Source organism: Pelophylax lessonae, assembly GCF_965119305.1.
Source record: "Pelophylax lessonae genome assembly, chromosome: 5".
NCBI lineage: Eukaryota > Metazoa > Chordata > Amphibia > Anura > Ranidae > Pelophylax > Pelophylax lessonae.
The window spans coordinates 134434872-134445630 of record NC_138772.1 but is presented as its reverse complement, the minus strand read 5'-3'; positions in this window follow the sequence as shown (position 1 = coordinate 134445630).

The window sequence follows — 10759 nt, the reverse complement described above, 5'->3', positions numbered from 1 at the left end:
TAAACATATGAGATCATCTGTCTTTGCCTCGGTAGTAACAGACTCCCCGCGTGCTCCCGCGAGTGCGCACTGGGGACAATCTGTGTTGGCCGTGTCCCTTGGACACAGCCAATCACAGATCGTGACGAATGGCCAATCACAGCGGCCATTCGTCACAATCGAGGCATCCAATGAGAGATGATCTCAAATGTAAACATTTGAGATCATCACTCATTGCCAGCTCTCCCTCCTCACACACAGACTGCAGTGTGAGGAGAGGAGAGATCGTAAGTGTAAAAAAAGTGCCCACCAGTGATCACCAGTGCCCACCAGTGCCCACCAGTGTGCCCACCAGTGTGCCATCAATGTGCCAAGTGATCAGTTTGCCCAGTGCTCATCAGTGCCCACCAGTGCCCACCAGTGCCCACCAGTGTGCCCACCAGTGCCCACCAGTGTGCCCATCAGTGCCCGCCCAGTGCTCATCAGTGCCGCCCAGTGCTCATCAGTGCTGTCCAGTGCTCATCAGTGCCGCCCAGTGCTCATCAGTGTGCCCAGTGCCCACCAGTGCCCACCAGTGTGCCCATCAGTGCCCGCCCAGTGCTCATCAGTGCCGCCCAGTGCTCATCAGTGTCGCCCAGTGCTCATCAGTGCCGCCCAGTGCTCATCAGTGTGCCCAGTGCCCACCAGTGTGCCCATCAGTGCCCGCTCAGTGCTCATCAGTGCCGCCCAGTGCTCATCAGTGTGCCCAGTGCTCAGTGTGCCCACAGCGCTCATCAGCGTGCTCATCAGTGCTCATAAGTGTGCTCATCAGTGTGCCCACAGAGCCCATCAGTGTGCCCATCACAGTGCCCATCAGTGAGCCAGTTTAACCGTGCCCATCAGTCTCACCGTGCCGATCAGTGTCACCGTGCCCATCAGTGTCACCAACGATGGCAAAAAAAATTTTCTCAGCCGAGGAGGCCTTCAATATCATCAGTGAGGACATGGACAGGGAGCTTTCTGCTTCGGAATCTTCGGAGTCAGAGTCTGACTCCGAAGTAAATTATGAGCCGGTCATTAGCAGCGGGACGCAGACCGACTCCGACGAGGAGGAATACTGCCTGCCTGCCAAACGAAGGCGTTCTGGTGAGGAGGAGGCAGTGCCATCCACCAGCTCCGCAGTGCCATCCACCAGCTTCGCAGTGCCATCCACCAGCTCCGCAGTGCCATCCACCAGCTCCGCAGTGCCATCCACCAGCACCACAGTGCCTCGGCAAGAAAGGCCAAGCTCAAATGGGGTTTCACCTCGCTCCCAAAGGGTTAGGACCAACGCCAGCCTTCCCTATACCCTTCTGAACCCCCTGTGGCTTCCTCCCCACTCAGGAGAAGCCATCATCCCCCCTTTCACTGCCCAGCCAGGAGTCCAGGTCAACACGGAGAACTTTGCCCCAATTACATACTTCCGTTTAATTTTTATGGAGGACCTGCTGACGTCCATTGTGGCCCAGTGCAACCTGTATGCACAACAATTTATCCAGAGTAACCCCACATCTTTTTATTCCCGTCCCTTTGAGTGGAGAGACCTAACGGTGGAGGAGTTCAAGATATTTTTAGGCCTCACCTTCAACATGGGACTCAATAAAAAAAACGAACTGCAAGCATATTGGTCAACCAAACCAATCTACCATATGCCCATCTACTCTGCAGTAATGCCCAGGGCCAGGTATTTGATGATCATGAGGTTCCTCCATTTTAACGACAATACCCAGTGCCCTCCCCGAAATTCCCCAGCATTTGACAAGCTGTTCAAAATTCGGCCACTTCTAAATTATTTTTCAGAAATATTCCCTCAATTGTTTACCCCAGACCAAAATATATGTGTGGATGAGTCCCTTGTTAAATTTACCGGCAGGCTGGGCATCAAACAATTCATTCCCAGCAAACGGGCCCGCTATGGGGTGAAGCTTTACAAACTATGTGACCGAGCCACAGGGTACACCTATGCCTTCAGGGTGTACGAAGGGAAGGACACCCAGCTGCATCCCCCTGAATGTCCGGACTACATGGGATCAAGCGGGAAAGTTGTTTGGGACCTCATTTACCCTCTCCTTGAAAAAGGCTACAACCTGTACGTAGACAATTTCTACACCAGTTTGCCCCTGTTCCGAAACCTTCACAGAAAGAAGACTCCTGCATGTGGCATGGTCCGAAAAAACCGGAAAGGCTTTCCTCAAAGGCTAGTAAACACCGAGCTGAGAAGAGGGGAGACGGCGAGTCTGAGAAATGAGGAAGTTCTGGCTGTGAAGTGGAGGGACAGAAGAGACGTCTACATGTTGTCTTCGATCCACAATGACAACTATGTGGAATCCCGATGAAGGAATGGCCCAGTCCGAAAGCCAACATGTGTACATGAGTACAACTTATTCATGGGGGGAGTGGATTTCAACAACCAAATGATGGAACCCTATCTACCCACAAGACGTACCTATCATTGGTACAAAAAAGTAGCAATTTATATTTTTCATTTGGCCACATACAATTCCTACATTTTATACCGCAAGTCCACCGAAAGCCCCCAACCCTTCCTTTATTACCTGGAGGAAATCTTCACAACCCTCATATTTCCAAACGGCCCACCAGAAAACATTAGATCTGACGTAATAAGCAGACTGTCTGAACGCCATTTTCCCAGTAAAATCCCTCCCACACAAAGAGACCAAAAATGGCAGAAAAAATGTAGGGTGTGTACCAAGGCAGGAATTCGAAAAGACCCCCGCTATTATTGTCCCCAGTGTCCTTCCCAACCAGGCCTCTGTGTAGACGACTGTTTCCGCCGTTACCATACTTGTCTAAATTATTAGTATGGTAAACGTAGTCCTCCACCTTCACCCCTTATGCCACTGTATGCTCCTGAAATGACCCTGGACTGTTATTCAACGACGCCTTTGCCTGCTGATTTTGTACCTATGTCTGCCTGCTCCGGAACTGACCCTGGCCTGTTTTTTGACCATGCTTCTGCCTGCTGATTCTGTTCATACCTCTGCCTGATCTGGAACTGACCCTGGACTGTTATTTGACCATGCCTTTGCCTGCTGATTTTGTACCTACCTCTGCCTGCTCTGAAACTGACCCTGGACTGTTTGACCACGATTTTTGCCTGCCTCTTGAAGTAGTGGGATTCATACCACAGGGGTCTCGCATATGTGAGGGGACCAGAATTGTTTTTCTGGATGAAGAAAACAATTTTTTTTGTTTTTCTTCTTCTCAGATTAGGGTCTGGATCCCGGAGGCTTCAAAGCGATTTGGGTGGGAGAAGCCTCTACCCCTGTCCCCATTCTATCCCGACAGAGGCCCTACTTCTGCCTGCAGGACTACCATCATGCCTCTGCCTGCCGCATGCACTGACACTGGACTGGTATCCTTGCCTGGAGAATTGCATGCACTGTTGCTGACCAAGTCCCTGCCTGCTGCCTGGACTCAACTCCTGTGGACAACTGCGCTTCTAAAACTACAGGTAAGCTTTTGTTTACCCTTTGCTCAGCAGAATGTATTGTGGGGTGTAATTCATGGTATGTGCATGCTATGTGTCTTTACATGTTGGGCCTCTGTATGTGACCTGACTGCGTAAAAGTCTCACACATGTGGTATCGCCATACTCAGGAGGAGTAGCAGAATGTATTTTGGGGGGTCATTTTTGCTATGTACATGCTATGTGTTGGAAATATCTTATAAATGGACAACTTTGTGTAAAAAAAATGCGTTTTCATTTATTTTCCACATTTTCCTAAAGATTCTGGAAAAAAATGACATGTTCAAAAGACTCATTATGCCTCATAGATTATACGTTGGGGTGTTTGCTTTCCAAAATGGGGTAATTTAGTGGACTTTTTCATTGTGCTGGTGCTCCAGGGCCTTCAAAAGTGTAATAGGTGGTTGAGAAATGAAAAGTGTATTTTATGCTCCGAGAACGCCTGGAGGTGCTACTTCAATGTTGGACTTCTGTATGTGGCCTGGCTGTAAAAAAGTCTCACACATGTGGTATCGCCATACTCAGGAGGAGTAGCAGAATGTATTTTGGGGTGTCATTTTTGCTATGTACATGCTATGTGTTAGAAATATCTTATAAATGGACAACTTTGTGTAAAAAAAATGCGTTTTCATTTTTTTCCATATTTTCCGAAAGATTCTGGAAAAAAATAACATGTTCAAAAGACTCATTATGCCTCATAGATTATACTTTGGGGTGTTTGCTTTCCAAAATGGGGTCATTTAGTGGGCTTTTCCAGTGTGCTGGTGCTCCAGGGCCTTCAAAAGTGTAATAGGTGGTTGAGAAATGAAAAGTGTATTTTATGCTCCGAGAACGCCTGGAGGTGCTACTTCAATGTTGGACTTCTGTATGTGGCCTGCCTATAAAAAAGTCTCACACATGTGGTATCGCCATACTCAGGAGGAGTAGCAGAATGTATTTTAGGGTGTCATTTTTGCTATGTACATGCTATGTGTTGGAAATATCTTATAAATTGACAACTTTGTGTAAAAAAAATGCGTTTTCATTTTTTTTCCACATTTTCCGAAAGATTCTGGAAAAAAATGACATGTTCAAAAGACTCATTATGCCTCATAGATTATACGTTGGGGTGTTTGCTTTCCAAAATGGGGTCATTTAGTGGGCTTTTTCATTGTGCTGGTGCTCCAGGGCCTTCAAAAGTGTAATAGGTGGTTGAGAAATGAAAAGTGTATTTTATGCTCCAAGAACGCCTGGAGTTGCTACTTCAATGTTGGACCTCTGTATGTGGCCAGGCTGTAAAAAAGTCTCACACATGTGGTATCGCCATACTCAGGAGGAGTAGCAGAATGTGTTTTGGGGTGTAGTTGTAAGTATGCATATGCCATGTGAGAGAAATAACCTGTTGAATATGACAATTTTGTAAAAAAAAAAAAAAAAAAAATTTCATTTTGCAAAGAATTGTGGGAAAAATGACAACTTCAAAAAACTCACCATGCCTCCTATTAAATACCTTGGAATGTCTACTTTCCAAAAAGGGGTCATTTGGGGGTCATTTGTACTTTCCTGGCTTGTTAGGATCTCAAGAAGTGAGATAGGCTGTCAGTACTTTAGGCGTGATCAATTTTCAATGATTAGCACCATAACTTGTAGACTCTCTAACTTTCACGCAGACCAAATAATGTACACTTATTTGGGTTATTTTTACCAAAGATATGTAGAAGTATACATTTTGGCCAAAATTTATGAAGAAAAATTACTAATTTGCAAAATTTTATAACAGAAACTAAAATTTTTTTCATTTATAGCGCACAAAATAAAAAGCCCAGCGGTGAATAAAGTAGGCAAGTGGTTAAAGCTTGGGAAATCTTTTTGTATCCAAATCCGGCTTTAAACTTCTCCACAACAGTATCTCGGACCTGCCTGGCGTGTTCCTTGTTCTTCATGATGCTCTCTGCGCTTTAAACGGACCTCTGAGACTATCACAGTGCAGGTGCATTTATACGGAGACTTGATTACACACAGGTGGATTCTATATATCATCATTAGTCATTTAGGTCAACATTGGATCATTCAGAGATCCTCACTGAACTTCTGGAGAGAGTTTGCTACACTGAAAGTAAAGGGGCTGAATAATTTTGCACACCCAATTTTTCAGTTTTTTTATTTGTTAACAAAGTTTGTAATATCCAATAAATTTCGTTCCACTTCATGATTGTGTCCCACTTGTTGTTGATTCTTCACAAAAAATTACAGTTTTATATCTTTATGTTTGAAGCCTGAAATGTGGCAAAAGGTCGCAAAGTTCAAGGGGCTGAATACTTTCGCAAGTCACTGTATATATACTGAAAATATTTAGACCAAATAGACCAAACTCCGAACACTGCATGAAATTGGTCTGCATGGCTGTCGTCCCGGAAGGAAGCCTCTTTTAAAGATGAGGCACAAGAAAGCCTGCAAACAGTTTACTGAAGACAAGCAGACTAAGGACATGGATTACTGGAAACATGTCCTCTGGTCTGATGAGACCAAGAAAAACATATTTGGTTCAGATGGTGTCAAGAGTGTGTGGCGGGAACCAGGTGAGGAGTACAAAGACAAGTGTGTCTTGCCTACAGTCAAGCATGGTGGTGGGAGTGTCATGGTCTGGGGCTCCATGAGTGCTGCCGGTGTTCCGTGAGAATTACCTACCCCGTGAGAATTACCTACCCCTCGTCACTTCCGGCCAGAAAGAGCTGAGCAGCGCAGCACTGCGCATGCTCAGAGCCCCGGATACGTGATGGAAGAACAGAGGAGCTTACTAGTGCGCAAGCGCACTAGTATGAAAAGATCACGGTGTACCGTGAGAAAAACCTACCGACGCGGCGCTTACATAAAACAGCTGTGCGGCAATACGAATCATCTCCGCTCCTGACCCGGTCACTTCCCTGCTCTCGGCAAGTAAATATAAAAGCGGCTTTCGGCTCCGTGATTTATCTTTTCATACAGCCGCTGCCGCTTTTATATTTACTATCCGAGATCAGGGAAGTGACAGTGACAGGAGCGGAGATGATTTGTATTGCAGCCCAGCTGTTTTAATGTACCCGCTGCATTCCATACAGTGCCGAGTACCGGAAGTGACGAGGGGTAGGTTTTTCTCACGGGTAGGTAATTCTCACGGAACACCGGCACTGGGGAGCTACAGTTCATTGAGGGAACCATGAATGCCAACATGTACTGTGACATACTGAAGCAGAGCATGATCTCCCTTCAGAGACTTGGCCGCAGGGTATTCCAAAAGGATAACAACCCCAAACACACCTCCAAGAGGACCACTGCCTTGCTTAAGAATCTGAGGATAAAGGTGATGGACTGGCCAAGCATGTCTCCAAACCTAAATGAGTTATGTAATATGTGCTTGTTGGAGAGGTATTTAAATCCTACTTTAGGCTACGTTTCCCCTTGTGCGACCCCAAAGTTGCGCGATTTAGAGTGCGACTTTGCAGTGCAATTTTGATCTGACTTTACACTCTCTGACTCAAAGTCGCATCAAAAATCACATGAAAGTAGTGCAGGCACCTTTTCAAAGTTGCTGCAACTTTCAATCGCATAGATTGGAACTCGTGCCATTGAAATCCATGGGCTGTGTCAAACTTTGTGTCCAAAGTTGCATGACAAGTCGCACTAGTGGAAATGGAGCCTTAAACAATTTATTATTTATGGACTCATGGATGAGACCCTCCACAGCACATGTGTTTAGTGAAAACCTTACACAAACTCAATTTTGCTACTGTTTAATATGCCTGGAATTCCATATAAGTAGAAGATCTAAATGGAATTTTAAGGGACCTCAAACAAAATGAATTCACTCAATGATGGCAAGATCAATTGCTTTGACAAATAGTTTTTCTGGATTTCTGAACGATAGTTCAAAGAAAAGTTTAGTGATGTGTAGCCAACGCCAACCTAACCCTCAATGCCAGAATCAGGCTTCTGTAAGGTTCTAATTCAGTCTGCCCTGTTGCAGCAAATAAAAAAAAAAATGACTATAGGTGATGCACCCCGATTTTCAACCCCACCAGTTTTCAGAGTGCTTGTTTAGCCAAAAATGAGACATAAAAACATAAGGTTAGACATGTAGCGCTACCCCTATAAAGGCCGCTAGATTTTTGGGTCTTCCCTCACATTCACAGCCAGGCAACAGGATTTTTTCAGCACTCACACAGAATTCAAGAACCAGTCCTGAAAGTTTTGTTTTGTTTTTGGTTTATTAGGGGATAAATTTGGATAGGAATAGGAAAGAACGAGATGCCCAGAGCTGTAACTTGAATACAAACTGAGGACTTGATACTGTTTCTGGCTGCTAAACATCACTGTGTTGTCCTCCCATAAGTTTGACAGATCATGTCACCTGGAAACAAAAAAGATGCTGCTTCCGTAGAAAATGCTAACACATCTGGCTGTTTCCTAAATCCCTAAGTAAGAGGTGTAGGGTGGCTTTACAGGCTTTAATAGTCACTAAGCTGTCCCTTTTTGTAGTAAACAAGCAAGGTACGGCACCTTGCTAGTACTCCTCTGGGGATGTAGTGGTTGAAGTTACTCACTCAGTCCCTTTGATAAATCCTGACGCTCAATTGACTGCTGCACACCTCCTGCTGAACAGGTCCCGATCTTGGCTTTCAAGATGGTCTCAGCTAAGCCTGAGGTTGGAAAAGAATGTGAGTCTTCAGCTGCTTCTGACCTCTCTCTCTTCTCCTGCTCTGTCTTATGTACAGGGGCAGAGCCCACCAACACAGGGGTCTCCTCCAGGCAACTGAAACCTGCCTCTGCTCTTCTGCTGCCAGGCTCCAGAATATTTATGACTTATCTCCCCACCTTCTGGGCCGTACCCACCCAGGGATTGGAGGAGACTCCATAAATATTTAGGCCTAATCTCTTCTTCTTCACCTTCTAAGTTCTAGAACCCTTCAGCCAGTTCCAGAAGCCAGGGGGAAGTAACAGAATTAGCCCTTGGAGCTCTGAACAGCATAACAACAATTAACCCCCTGCTCCTCTGCCTACAGAGGGGCTAAAACTAATTTTTCATTCTCTGTATACCTGAGGGCGCTACACACATATATACAGTAAAAGCCTGGCATGCTTTGAATTCTGGACCTGTTTTTTTTTTTAAATTGCCAATCCAGTATTGTCCTTTCATAGATCCTTTTCTAGTCATGAATAAAGAATGCAATGGCAGTTCTCCTGCTGATTTCTATATTAAAACATCACAATGCATAATAAACTCACGCTCTGCCAGGCAATTAAAATATAAAGAGACTGTAAATCCATATGTTCATTTTTTTTGCAAACAAGAACTGTATATACAACTTAAACAGTCCAATTTCTGACTCATCCATCCTATACTATAAACATTCAGAATAACCTTTCGGTGAGTTTAAATGATGGCATAAGTGCAAAAATGATGTCCTATTATGCATTTTTACACATGAAAAGCAGGTGTTGTACACATTGCTCTTACCATGAGAAGACGACATTGTTACCTTTGATTCATTAAAACTAATTTTCAGCAAAGCAAAGTAAATAGCCACTATTATGTCTTTACCATCTCTTAACATCCTAACCTTTTACATCAAGAAACGTCACTCTTTGACAGGGTAAGAAATGCATTTACATGGTTTAAACTCTTAAATTGTCTCTTTCAATTAATTCCCCATCATGAAGCAATCTGGAAACCATTACTCAGTAACTCTTCATTGTAATTGCTTGCAGCTGAGCATCTATTCCATGGTAACATAAGAATAAAAGGGAACTCAGTTGGTAACAAGTGCAATTGATTCCATTTAGAAATCCCTTGGTGCCGTGCCATGTTTGGCTTGCACGAGAGGAAACAAGAGGTTTTTTTGGGGCCAGGAAATTATTTGGCAGACATAAGGTGGTTTGTATGCTGCTTGCCTTCACTCTTCAGCTGGTCCTTGTTAAAACTGAGACTCTGGGGCTCCTGCTTTTTATGGTGTTTTTTTGGATCCGAATAAGCACAATACATTTTTTTTACTCAAGTCCATTTAATATTAGCAAATTGAAGTTTTCCTTTTGCAAAATCAGCTACTATCCTCAGTACTCCCGGTCCCGGATGAATGCAATATATACCGCTGGTGAACTAAAACAGATCCAACCATTCAGTTAATAGAAATTCTATATACCAACAAATAAAAACTAGATAGAATTACTATACATGTAAACCTTGAAAAATTAGGAAATGCATTTTTTACAAGCTATTCACTAAAGGAATTATGGATGTCCTATTAAATGCCATCTTTACATGATATCATATCAGTTTGTAAAAAAATTACTTATTTCGCTTTTTTTTTTTGTTTATTTGCACAAATTAAAAAATAACTTTCATGAAATGCATATGGGCCCTTTCACACGGGCGCTCCGTATGTCCGCAAATCATCCTATTTTTTTGCGGATGATTTACGGACATAATGCAAGTCTATGGCATTGCGGATGTCAGCGGAATACCATCCGCTGACATCCGATTTTCTTCCTTTCAGTTCTGTTCCGTTTTTTTGGAACGGAACAGAACCCTATTTTTCCTCCGTTCAAAAAACGGAAAGGAAGTAAAATCGGATGTCAGCGGTGTCATCCGCTGACATCTGCAATGCCCATAGACTTACATTATGTCCGTATATCATCCGCAAACGGATGGGATGATATGCGGACATACGGAGCGGATGACACAAGTGTCATCCGCTCCGTGAAAAAAAAAAAAAAAGTCCCGCAGCGGAGCAAAAAACCGGAGCGGCCGTGTAAAAGAGGCCTAAATCATTAAAGCATACAGCATGTTTACCCATAAAACATAAATAAATAAATGTTTACAAATTTGTACAAAAATAATTTTTTTCAGATAGGAATTGTTATAATAAACATGTCTTTTATCAGCCCATAAAATTGAAAATGGAAAAAAAGATTAGAAAAACTCTGGCAAAAACCATATATTTGATAAGCTTTGGAAACCGTGGACAGATTGGTGCAGACATTGATTTACTGTTTAAATTATGGATAGAAAATGTGTTTCCTATGACGGCGTCCAATATTCACAATGTGTATTGATAAATTATTATTTTTTGCCAGAAGGTAATACAGTCTTGTATGGATATCCCTGGGGAAAAAAAATTGAAAAACTGAAACCTAAAGTGAAACTGTGGCTAGATTATGAAGATTCAAATATTAACATATTCTAAACAAGTAAATGAACATTTAGCAAAACATGAAAACCATTTGTAGCAATAGCCATGTCTTCAATAATCATATTTT